A 13027-nucleotide genomic window follows, 5' to 3' on the forward strand; every position below is an offset into this window, starting at 1 on the left:
ACATTCTCAGGATTAGGACATGAACATCTGTTGGGGGGGGTCTATTATTTTGCTTTCACAAGGTGGTCTTTATTCTATGTATGAGAAACTGAGCCTCAGAGAATTGAAGTAAATTGTCACTCAGACTTTCATCCTTGAAGCCAGAAGTCTGTGTGACTAAGTCACCCATGTTCTTTCCATTATTTAATACTTGTTGTACAAGGTGCTCTGGTCCAATTCTCTGTAAATTCTCTGTCTCTAGATTTTCCACATCATCCTTGGGCAAACATTAGAAGCTGTAGTGTCCCTGAAAGTTTATAATACAAGGAATAGCCAGGAAATGTGGAGTCCAGGCATAAGGCTACCTATGACCAGCCTTATTTTCTGTTAATTTTGCTGACCACAGCTATATTAAAGAGTGTTCAGAATATCTGATAGAATTATGGTAACTCTCAACTATACTGGCCCTTTTCCTATGGAATTCCCACAGGCAAGAGGGAGATGATATCAACGTAAACATAATATGTGGCAAATTGAGATTTGGTTTTAATCTGTTGGAACAGGTAATGATTCACTTTTATCCCTATACATAAATAATGAAAATTTAGTGTGAAAGACATTAGATTACATAAACACAAAACAATAATTGTATTTCTCATTTCTTGGTTTCCTAAATGAGGATAACATTAATATTGAATTTATAATAAAGAAGCTGATTTGGTTAAATTATGGAATCATAAAATTCCTCTGTTTATGTCAAGAATGTAAAATACAATTGTGGTGCCATTTAATACTTATCTTGAACTATAAGAATTACCAACAGTACAATATGATCAAGAAAAGAAAAGATGTATTTCTCCTAGCTAAATTGTGCATTTCCATGATACTTACAAAATTTTCAAAATTATCACAATGAATCCTAAACTTGACCTCCCATTTATTGATAATATTAAAATAAAACACAATTGCAAAATGTAAGGGCACCTTACTTTTCAGGGAAGTACATTCTTTACATGTGTCTTTTGCTCAAGCTATTACCAGGGATGAATGAATCTGAAGAAATAAAAAAAATACTTAGGAAAATATTTTGCTTTAACTGAAATATGTGTATTTTTGTAATTTATAAAGCCTGAAAATGGTGTTTTAAAGAATGAATTATAGGGGTACCTGGGTGGCTCAGTTGGTTAAGTGGCTGTCTTTGGCTCAGGTCATGATCTCAGGGTCCTGGCATCAAGTCCTGCATCAGGCTTCCTGTTGAACGGGGAACCTGCTTCTTCCTCTTCCTCTGCCTGCTGCTCTGCCTACTTGTGCTATCTTTCTGTTAAATAAATAAATAAAATCTTTAAAAATTTTTTAGAAGAATGAGTTATAGCTTTTATATATCATTTTGTACATCATCTTTATTGTAGTGGGACTAGAAGGAACATTTTCAAATTCAGGAGGAATATGACACCAATAATTGTTAAATGAATAATATGGCCATGTTAAGTAATATCACAGCTAGAGTTTCAAGTTTTTTGTTATGTTTTTGTTATTTATTTATTATTTATTATTTATTTTTGTTTTGTTTTTTGGGCTAGGGTTTTAAAAGGTGGTGATGTTTTAGAATATATTCAGAGAATCTAATTAAATTAAGGTCTGCCTGTACCTAATCAGTATGAATTGCTTTGGTTTCATTCAATCTTAGTTTTATCTTATGCTGATGAATCATTTCAGGAGAAAAAAAATGTCATGATACAAGAATCCTCATCTCACAATAGGATGTACATTAGCTAGAGGATTAACAAGTACATATTTTCCTCCTGTCAACTGACTTGAAGCACTGAACTCCTACCTTCCCTTGGATGTAGTCTTGAGAATGAGCTATTCAAGGAAGTAGGTAGTTCACACAAAAAGATTTAGAAATTGATTGCCAATAGTAAATAAAAGGAAAAAAATAAGGCAGGATTTGACCATTTGACCATTTATTTCTGTTACTTAACCCTGAAATTTCTCCTTTCCCAATACCACTGTCCAACTTTCAATAAATATATTTATTTCAATAATTATGTTTACCTGGAAATAATATTTATAATAACAATAAAATAGGACCTTTTTCTCATGATAGGACCATCAAACATAAAGTCCAAATTATTACTGTTTCTCTTCTTTGATCATTCTAAGGAATGTCTATTGCATACATTAAAAAAAACTAACTCTTTTTTATACCAAATTATCATACATACACTAGACTCTATCATCTGTCTCAGCTCATGTCCTACCATTTGTCACTTGCCTCATTATCTAGTCATATCAGCTTGCTTTCTCATACTCAGTAATAGCAACTCCCAGTACACTCAGTGCCTTTACTTTTCTCGTTGCTCTGTCTAAAATGCTTTGCTCACAAGATACCTTCTCCTTGTTGAGGCCTGAATTCAAATACCAGTCCTTCATAGAGTTTTCCCCCAATTTCACTATCTTGCATAGCCCTATTTCACCCCAGAATATCACTCCTTGCTACTCTGGTTTTCTTCATAACACCAAGTCTGGTTACATAATTTGCATAGTCCAATGAAAAATAAAAACATGAAACCCCTTGTTCAAAAACTAATAAGCACTTTAAGACAGTGCAGCAGAGCATTAAATGAAGTACATTGCCCTTCTAAGGGCAGGTTCCTGCATGAGGGCACAGGTTGCAAAGCCATGATGCTAGCCCTCTATAACAGTTACTACCATGTAAAAGTAACTTCTTAATCATTGTGTTTGTTTAATCTGGCACCCCCTGAGAATATTTACTCTGTAGAGCTCAAATCAGAACTGTCACGTTGATTGTTATGTTTCACATGTTTAGAACTGCCCCTGAGACATAGAAAACAAAAATTAAGTATTTCTTGAACAAGCAAATGAAAAGAGTCAGGCAGAGAAAGAAACTTCTATCTCACTCACCTTTTAGTCTATTCAGGCCTTCATCAGATTGGGTGATGCCCACCCACACTTGGGAAGGCAATCAGCTTTACTCAGGCTACTTATTCAAATATTAATCTTATCCAGAAACACCCTCACAGACAAATCCAGAATCATGTTTAACCAAGCATCTAGGCCCCCTGTGATCCAGTTAAATTGACACATAAAATTAAACATCATAAATCCACCCCTTGTCAGTTTGGCCCCAATACACATCTCCTTAAACTACACTTAATCTTCAAATAAAGATAACAAGGTCAGAGCAGTGGCTGTAGACAGGCCAGCCATGGTGAGTAGAAGTCAATATTGTTAAATCCATGTATAAGTTCTATCCCTGCCACCACAGCCACTTTGTTGATAAGCCCACTAAATAATAACAGAGGTGATTGGGAGAAAAATGTTGACCTATACCCACAGAACTGGTCATACTATCTCTGCTGGAGTGGAATTTTGCCTCAAGATGAATCACACATCAATCTTACTCACATTTTCTTTAGATGATGTTTAGATGAGATTTTGGACTTCAGACTTTAGAGCTGATACTGATATGATTTAGGAAATTTTGAGATGTTGGGATAGAATAAATGTATTTTGCATGTGAGAAAGAGATGAGTTCTGGAGGACCATGGGCAGAATTTTATGGACTGAATTGTGTCCCCTCCAAAATTTATATGGTCAAGTTGAAACCCCCAATATGTTAGTATTTGGAGATGGGGGACCTTGGGAAATAATTAGGTTTAGATGAAGTAATGAGGGTGGGGCCCTTATAGAGATTAATGCCTTTACAAAAAGAAGAGAAACCAGAGCTTTCTCTCTGTCAGGTGAGGACACAGGTAGAAGTTAGTTATCTGCAAGCCAGGAAAAGAGCTCTCACCAGAATCTTACTGTGCTGGCAACATGATCTCTATCAGTCTCCAGAACTGGAGAAAATAAATTTTTGCTGTTTAAGCCACAAAGCCAACTATGATAGTCACTGGTATGCTACTATGTGACTATGGCAAAATTCGAACTATAAGCTTTTTCTTATCAGATCAAATAGAGTATTATTTGAACCAATCAGAGTGTTCATTTGTAGAATGTTTAAGAATCCTATACTTTTTATTTAATTTAATCTTAAGATAGTGAGTTGGGAAAATAAAACATCATTTTATATATTAAATAAATCGCAGACCTAATTACAGGAGAGATCCTTGAAAGGCAGAGAAACAAGTTTCAGGAAGCCCTGGAAATTCACTTCTGACTAATTTACCCTCCCGGCTCATGTCAAGGCATAGTTATACAGCTTTCATCTCAATAGGCATCTGGTTTAATCCTAAACTTCAATTACCCCTCTTTCACAAAAGGATTTCAATCAAGTTTTTGCAACTGACTAAATATTGTTAAAATTGGGGAAATCAAAATTTCTTAGAGAAGTCCTTATTTTCAGATACTACAAATTACTAAAAAGTTTTTTTATCTCTTCCTTTTTTCTCAAACTATAGCCCTCCAGTGTAATAGCTGTGCTCTATTCCTCTCCTTATGACAAAGGAAGCATTCTATGTGAAATACATTGAAAGTAACCAGATAATAAAAATACATATTCTTAAAATATCTTATCTGTTAACCTCAATTATATAAATAACCAGTTCAAATTTACTAACAGTAATGTTGATAATATGCAACGCAATTTAATGAGTTGAAAACATAGTGACTTGAAGGAAACCAGAGCTAAGGGTTAAACATTACAAGAGAAAAAATCTGAATGTCCTGAATTAGTGTTACCTGCTTATTTGTTTCCGCGGGTGCCAAGTTAAGAATGATTAAAAAAGGTGGGGGGTCATGAAATTTGATTTATTAGACATATGGTAACTCCATGCTTTGAAAATTTAGTGTTTGAAACCAAAACCTCTAAAAAAGTATCAGAAATCTAACACCCTCTTCCAATGTACAAATGTGCTTATTCACTCACTTGAGATTTTTAGAAATCTCTGTTCATTTCTAATATCTGCATCAGCTTTTTACTCAGTCTCTTGGACCAAATCTACTTCTTTTTCTTGTTGGCCTCTCTGTTACATATCTGCCAGACCAACCTGCTGAAACGTAACCAGCATCACGGCACTAACCTCAATAACTTTCAGTAACACCCTATTACTTCCTGAGGCAGGTATAAATGTTTCTTGAATTTCAAAATATTCTGAAAACTACCCTTTCTTTACCTATCCAAACTCTACCTCCTCTTTTTATGCCAATTTTACCTCTAAACATATTATATATATTCTACTCATCACTTACCCTGTGTTACTCTGTCACACAGAATGACTTCCATTTTTTATTCTTAAACTCATTTTCATTTTCTTTCAAAATCTGACCTTCATCTTTAAGTCTGCTTTAGGATTTTCCTTTTATAAGCTTCTATTTTACTTATTACCTATGTCATATTATTTCTAATTTTAAATTCAAATATTTTAAATTTAATTTTAATTTTAAATATTTTTCTCTTTTAAGTAATTTACAAGCTATTTGAAAGCAGTTATTTAACAAATAATCCTTTCATTCTAGAGAGGTCTTCATGCACAAAACTCGGCAAACTTTTGCTTCATAGAAAATATTTCATCTTGGTTTAGGAGCCAGGTAGGATAGGAAGACAAATAACAAAGGAAGTTTCTTCACTGGGCTGATAACTTAGGTGGAAGAAAGAATATATATAATAAGTTGTGTGAATGTACTTGTGACAATTCTTAGACCAAATCCTTAAATAAGATTAGATGCAGATAACAAATACACATAATGAAAAAAAATTAAAAGAGCCGTTCATGTTTTCTCTTTTTTTGTGTAGTCACTGGATTAATAATAATAATAATAATAATAATGAAATAATATTAATAAAAATAATCATCCTAGTTTCCAGCAGAAAATATAGCTCCACTCTCTTTGAAATAAAAGTTACATAAAATACACAATCCTTGGGCAATTAATTATTAGTAGGAATATTAAACAAAGAAAATTCTAATTTTTTATATTAAATTTTACCTATTGTATTTTTTGTAGTATTTAAAGATTAAGCTTATTTTAGTATATTTACTGGGAGAAAACCTGGCATTTTTTGAAACTACATAAACTTAACTAAACTTAAACATAAACATAAACTTAACTTAAACTACATAAACATAAACTTTTCTAAACCTGCTGGCCATTATTGCTGTGTGACCCCAAACACACTGGTAAAAGAGATGAGAGTGTTTAACATGAAAAGGAAAAAAAGAAGATGGTAATCATATACAGGAATATTTTATAAAAAATGAATTAGAGTTGTTAAATTTAGTTCCAAAATAAAGTTGAAATTAAAATAAAAACTCAATTTTTTTAACTACAAAAAATGAATTTCTAATCACTGGAAGTATCTAAAAAATAGAAAAGTATCTAAAAAATAGTTATCTAATATGATGAGTTTACTGACTGAAAACATTTAAACAATGGTACTTTTACTTATAAATTAAAACCTCAGACAATCTATAGTTTTGTGTTCAATGATTGGTACGGATAATAAGTGGTCACTTTCACTGAAGAGGTCAGAATTTGAGCAAACAACTTATAAACAACTTGGTGTTTTTAGAAACCTTATCACATGCCACATTTGTTGACACTCACAATAATCTTTAGAAATAAAAGAAAGTAAAGGTGAAAGAGAAACAAAAAGAGAGAGGAAAGACAGAAAGACAAGAGAGACAGAAAGAAAGAGAGAAATTTTGCAGCTTTCCCAAAGGTACATAATTAGAAAGATGGAACTGAGATTTGGATACTGGTGGTCCAACACCTGAGGCCCAATCCTTAACCTCTATTCTACATACAAGTATATATGTATAAGATATGATAGGTAGAATGGAAACGAAACCAAAGATGATGAAGAGAAAGGTAATGAAGAATTCAGTATAAAAGCAGAACCCTCCTATTGGAAAGAATTGAGAAAAAAAATAATTGTAAATTATACTGGAACCAGTTTACCAGTGTAGAGCAAAATGTCCTAGCACTGCAAATGTCAAAGTTGTTTATCATGATTAGGAGTTAAACTGCTGTATTTTGCACAGTGTGAAACATATGGAGATTTTTCAGGAAAAGTGTCATGTGTTAGTAATTCAGCTGGGAGTTAACAAAGACCAACATTCTACTAGGAAAACTGTATCTTAAATAAAGCAAGACTGCATACCAGTAAGCTTTAAATGAAAGAAGGTACTAGTCCTGCCAATTCCTCAGGTATGAGAACAATAAGAAACCAGTATGAACCAAAAGTAAAAGCAAAATAAGAATGCTGACTTCCTGAATTCTAACTGCCCTTGTCCATTGACACTTTGCTTTTACTTTGCCCTTGTCCATTGACACTTTTACTTTTGTCAGAATTGATTTTCAACTGGTTTCTCTTTAAAGAAGTAAGAATGCCCTTGGATAATCCTTGGGTTCTACATTAAAAAAGACTGCAAAATTAGACTGTAGATTTAAGTTCTAGTTCTAAGACTTGCTAACTAGGTGACTTTGGACAGGTTGAGGAACCTCTCTTGACCAAGTTCTTATGTTAAGTTCTTATCTCCTAGATGAGGAAGTTCATATAAATTATTTATATGAAGTGCTCAGCACACACTGAACATAATAACAATAATTATTATTTTCTTTTGACTTTTCTTAGTAAATGAATATTAATTAATAAATGGAATTAATTAATTTCAAATTTATTAATTAATGATTAATTAAATGAAATTAATAAAATGAAAACTGATCCATGGATAAATTTGATATTAAGGGAAAGATATTGACAAAAATAAATTCTAAAACTAGCCTCAGAAGTTAAACATACAGGTTAAAATACTACTTTTCTCCAGGTAGTAGTGTCTATTATAATCATACTCTTGAAAGACCAATGAATTTGCCCAACACTGTCTTTCTCTAAACCCTTAGCATAAATAATTTTACTTTGCTACCTCTCTGTGAAATAGATATGAAATAGAAGATATTACATTTATTTTATAATTTATCACGTTTAAAGATTTATATCCAAGGTTCTAGAAAAATGAATGAAAGAAAAGAATCAGAATTCAAATCTTCATATTTTTAGTCCAGTATCTTTCTACCTGCCTGGAACCTTGTAAGTTTTGTCATGTCCAGTATGGACAAGACCAGTGGAAGATCCAGATAAACGCTGGAATTTTTACACAATTGGAAAAATTCCAGCAAAAATAGAACCATAATTTTCTCCCCAAAAGATAATTTAGGACTGTATGTAATAATTATTGTATTTATATTATTTTAAAATGTACTACCTCAGAAATATCAGCCCAAAGTGGGGAGATGGCATTGCTTCAGATTTAACACTACAGACTCAGGAATCAGATTGCCTATATTTAAATACCGAACTCTGTTGCTTTAGGCAAGTTACTTAATCTATCTAAATCTTAGTGGCCCTGTCCAAAACATGGGACAATCTAATTTATAGAGGTGCTTTGAGGATATAAGTAAATGGTGACTATAAAGACCTTGACACTGAATAAGTTTTTAATACATATTAACCATTAATGATTAAATATTAACATATTTATTATTGAATACACTTCTTCCAAAAAAAACAACTAAAGTATTCTTTTAAGACTTTTATTAGTCTTTGCAATAAAGTTTGAAAAATGAAATTTGCAGGGCACCTGGATGGTGCAGTTGGTTGAGAACCAACTCTTGGTTTGAACTTAGGTCGTGATCTCAGAGCCACAATGAGCTCCATGCTCAGATCAGAGTTTGCTTGAGATTCTCTCTCCCTCTACTCTACCTTTGTGCTCTCTCACTCTCTCTCTCAAATAAATAAATCTTTCAAAAATTGAAAATAAAAATGAAATTTGCTTTTCAAAAAATGATATCTCACACCAGGGCTCATGTTTCTTTTATTGTACATTTCTTTCAGTGGATAAACTTTTAAGACAAAGAATTAACACTGTCACACAATTTAGAAAACACATTCAAAAGCTGCCTGTGGTCTTTATAGAGACATTGATGTATGTCAAAGGAAGGTCAGTGTTCTGCTGATCATATCTTTTGTTTAGAAACTTGGTATATTTCTCTAATAAGTACTTAAAATAAAAAATCAACACAAGCAATAGAAAAATGTTCTGAGGCTTTATAGGTATGATACTCAAAAGGAAAATCTCCCAGAAAGAATGATTTGTTCAATATGGAAGAAGGGGGAAAGTATAGACTTCTCATGGAATTAAGGAAAGCTATTAAGATATAATAGCAATGAGATCCTTCAATAATCGCTTCAGTAGCAATTTTACTTCACTTACTTATTAAGTTAAAAAAATACAATTCAACCAATGGAGAGAATTATATTTCTGATCTCTTAAGCAAAACTGTCTTTACCACATATAGTCAAAAGCAAATACTACGCAAATGACTTTATGGCTGCTTCCTAGTGGAGAAATAATTGGAGGCAGTTTGTCTCATGAAGAGGTCCAATAAGAAGCCAATAATCTTTTAGGAGATGTATCATTCAGGGGTCTTGTAAGAGACTAACTAGACTAAAATGATCCCCGAGGAATTGGAGATAATGTAGTAATATTTTAACAATTCTCTAGGTGATTCCTAAGTGAAAGAAACATGGAGAGTGTTTCCTTAATCTCCTTAATATAGGAACTTCTTGAATGTGAATAGCCATGGACTAATGAAGAACCGTTAGTTCTTGATGTCAAGAGATACCTAGAAAAAAAGACTGGGGAGAGGTAAACCAGAAAGTTACTAATGGCTGTACCACCCTGATAAAAATTTTATGTAATCCATGCACATAATTTAGTAAACTTGCATTCTAAATGGAATCAGCACATTCATATGCTTGTTCATAATAATGTGTCAAATGGGGGGATAGCATTTTTTTCTTAGAAATCTGACAATTGCTTTATTTAAATCACTTAATTTAAATCTCATTTATAACCTAACATTCAGAGTTTGTAAATCACTGACATCAGCAAAAATAAACAGGAGCCAGGAGACTACATTAAGTAAGCTTGGCTGCCAAGCTTCAAATTTAGCTCTTTCAGAATCAAGGCACAGACTATTCTAATCTCATTATGTCTTCCCCCCACCCCAAATGTCCTTAAAGTTGGAAAGTAAAATGAGACTGTTACTGACCTAAAAACTCAAATATGAATTTGGTTTCTCAATAATATCAAAACATCTGTTAAAAGTTACATAACTCTGTTTTCCATATTTTCAATCTCAGTAAGTAGCACATGGTAAAGCATAAATCCCACGTCCTGAGTGGCAAAAACAAGACAAAACAAAACAAAACTTTAAAGGGGCCATAGTAAAGGTAAAGAAGCACTGAGGAAGTTCTGCATATATCTCTCAATAATTTGGGAACCTTGCACACAAAGAGGGAAAACCCAAGAGGACACAGAAAAAAGTAAAAGCTTCAGGCAGGCTTGAAAATTAACTGATCACAGGAACACTGTCCAATCCACAAAAATCTTCCATCAGAAAAGAAGCCTTACAATCTCAGATATTTGAGGGGAAAAAAATACTAAGCTATCTGCCAACTAATCAATTTAGACACTGGGGTAACTTCTAACTAACCAGTATAAAAATAATAATAAAAAATGGGGGTGCCTGGGTGGCTCAGTGGGTTAAGCCTCTGCCTTAGGCCCAGGTCATGATCTCAGGGTCCTGGGATCAAGCCCCACATTGGGCTCTCTGCTCAGCGGGGAGCCCGCTTTCCCCTTTCTCTCTGCCTGCCTCTCTGCCTACTTCTGATCTCTCTCTCTCTCTGTCAAATAAATAAATAAAATCTTAAGAAAAAAAAAGGTTTAAAAAAACAAAAAATGATCAGTGACATTAAAACCTGCATACCATGGGGGGAAAGATTCAATAAACTTAAGTTACAAAAAATAAAATAAAAAATAAAGCTTTGGGTAAGTAAAAAAAAGAATCTGAAGTTGTTACATTATATTGTCCAACACGTCCAATTTTCAATACTGACAATAAAAATTACAAGGCATAAAAGACACAGAAAAGTTGACTCATACTCAAGAAAAAAGCAGTCAGTAGAAAATGTCTCTAAATAGATCCGTATGCTAGATTCAGCAGACTTCATAGATGCTTTTATAAATATGTAAAGGAATTAAAGAAAACTGTATCTAAAGAGTTAAAGAAAAATATGATTGTAGTGGTTTGTCAAAAGGACTTCTAGTAGAGAAACATAAACTATATATAATAAAATAAAATTTTAGAATTTAAATATGTAATAACCAAAATAATGGAAAAACATTGGCTAGATGAATTTAAAAGCAGAACAGAAATGTAAAGCACAAATCATTTAATTTAAAAGTAGATCAGTAGAGAAGATGGCTGTGCTCTTGTTGAGACATGTTGGTTGTCATTGCCTCTGTGTCCACTAAGTCCTAGGCTCTGTATCAGAAATGCTATTCCTTTGGGAACTATAACCAGAGAAAAGATGGAGAAGTTCTGGAAAAAGAACACTACTTTAAACTGTATTCTGTCTCTGCATATCACTATCTACAGTGGACATCTTCCCATGGCGATATCCCTTTGGCACCCTTATGGCCTTGAGTACAGAGGTCTTTCTCTTTGGCTTGTTGGCCCTCTTGGCTCTTGGCAACTTTTAATCTTATTTGAAACTTGTAAAGTCCATGTGTCTGGGGACATCACTGATCTACACAGCCAATTTTGCACTTGTCTTCCCTCTCATGTATCATACCCAGAATGGGATCTAACACTTGATGTGGAACCTAGAGAAAGGCTTGAAGATTCCCCAGCTATACCAATCTGGAGTGGTTGTCTTGGTTCTTACTGGATTGTCCTCTGCAGGGCTGACAGCCACGTTAAGAGCTGAAGTTCCCATCAATGTCTTCCTATAAATGATTCATTGACCTAACTTCTTCTGCTACTCCCTTCTCCACCCAGGGCAAAGTTCTCCTGATTTATTCAGACCCTTTTGTGCTTGCACATCACCTTGGAACTCAGTAGCAGTAGAGTAGCTGATAGAACCATAGCAGTGGAAAAGAAACCAGTTTCCCCTTGTTTCTAAAATGGAATGACTCAAAAATTCTCTTTTCCTGCCCCAGCTTGCAGCTTACTCTGGTGTTAGGAGCTCTCATTTTTCTCCATATTTAGCCTTGATTTGTGCTTACGGTCAGCTTTTGGCTCCTTGTTCTGAGACCATGGAAACAATGTCAGCTTTGTGACTTGCCCATGGGGACTGGGAGTGGGGCTTTGGGTGCCACTGCCTGTGGGTTGCTAGCTTATTCATTGTCAGACCCCAGGGTCTTCAGCACCCACACAGTATGGCTGAAAGAGAGGGGTGAAGGGGAATTAGCTTGTTCCAGCTAGAGGGAGATAAACAGGGTCAGGTGATTCTGGAAGTAGATGCTTTGGGGAAAAGATATAGCTTTCAAGGCAAAGACAAGATCCAGGAAATTATCATTGAACCCAATAAGAGTTATTTCTTTTCCCTGCATTTCTGGAAAAACAAAACTTTTTTTCTAATCCAAATTCATGTGCCATCTTTTTATGAAACTAAATTAAAATACTCATTTTGACTTTAAAAACAAAACAAAATACAAACAAAAACAGATCAATAGAAATTATCCAATATAAAGAACAGATTGCAAAAAATAAATAAATAAATAAAGATGAGCAGAGATATGTGGAACAATATCAAGCATACCAAAGAATGTGTAATGAATTTCCCAAGGAGAGAGAGGAAAAAAATTACAAAAAAACTAGGAGGAATTCATGGTTAAACATTTTTCAAATTTGATTCTATTTAAGTTCATGTAAGAGAAACAAAAATATATTAATAGCCAGACCAACAATAACAAACTGCTGGAAGACAAAGAAATTATTAAAACTGTAAGGGAAAGATGATTCAGACACCTATAGAATAATAGCAATTATATGACTTACCATTGACTTCCCATCAGAAAAAAGAAAGGACAGATAGCAATGGAATGACAAAATGCTGAAAGGAAAATTCAATAAAAAATTCTCTATCCAGTAAAACTGTCTTTCAAAATGAAGACAATATATATGTTCTGATAAACAAAAAAGGAGAGCATTTGTTAGTAATTCTGATCCATAA

General features: G+C 33.6%; 1 pseudogene; it reads left to right on the forward strand.

Moving 5' to 3' along the window:
- The first annotated feature begins 11270 nt into the window (after positions 1 to 11270).
- On the forward strand, positions 11271 to 11804 carry LOC111146477 (annotated as a pseudogene).
- The last annotated feature ends 1223 nt before the right edge of the window (positions 11805 to 13027 follow it).

The sequence above is a fragment of the Enhydra lutris genome, unplaced genomic scaffold (assembly GCF_002288905.1).
Source record: "Enhydra lutris kenyoni isolate GAN:26980312 unplaced genomic scaffold, ASM228890v2 scaffoldscaffold2, whole genome shotgun sequence".
Lineage (NCBI taxonomy): Eukaryota > Metazoa > Chordata > Mammalia > Carnivora > Mustelidae > Enhydra > Enhydra lutris.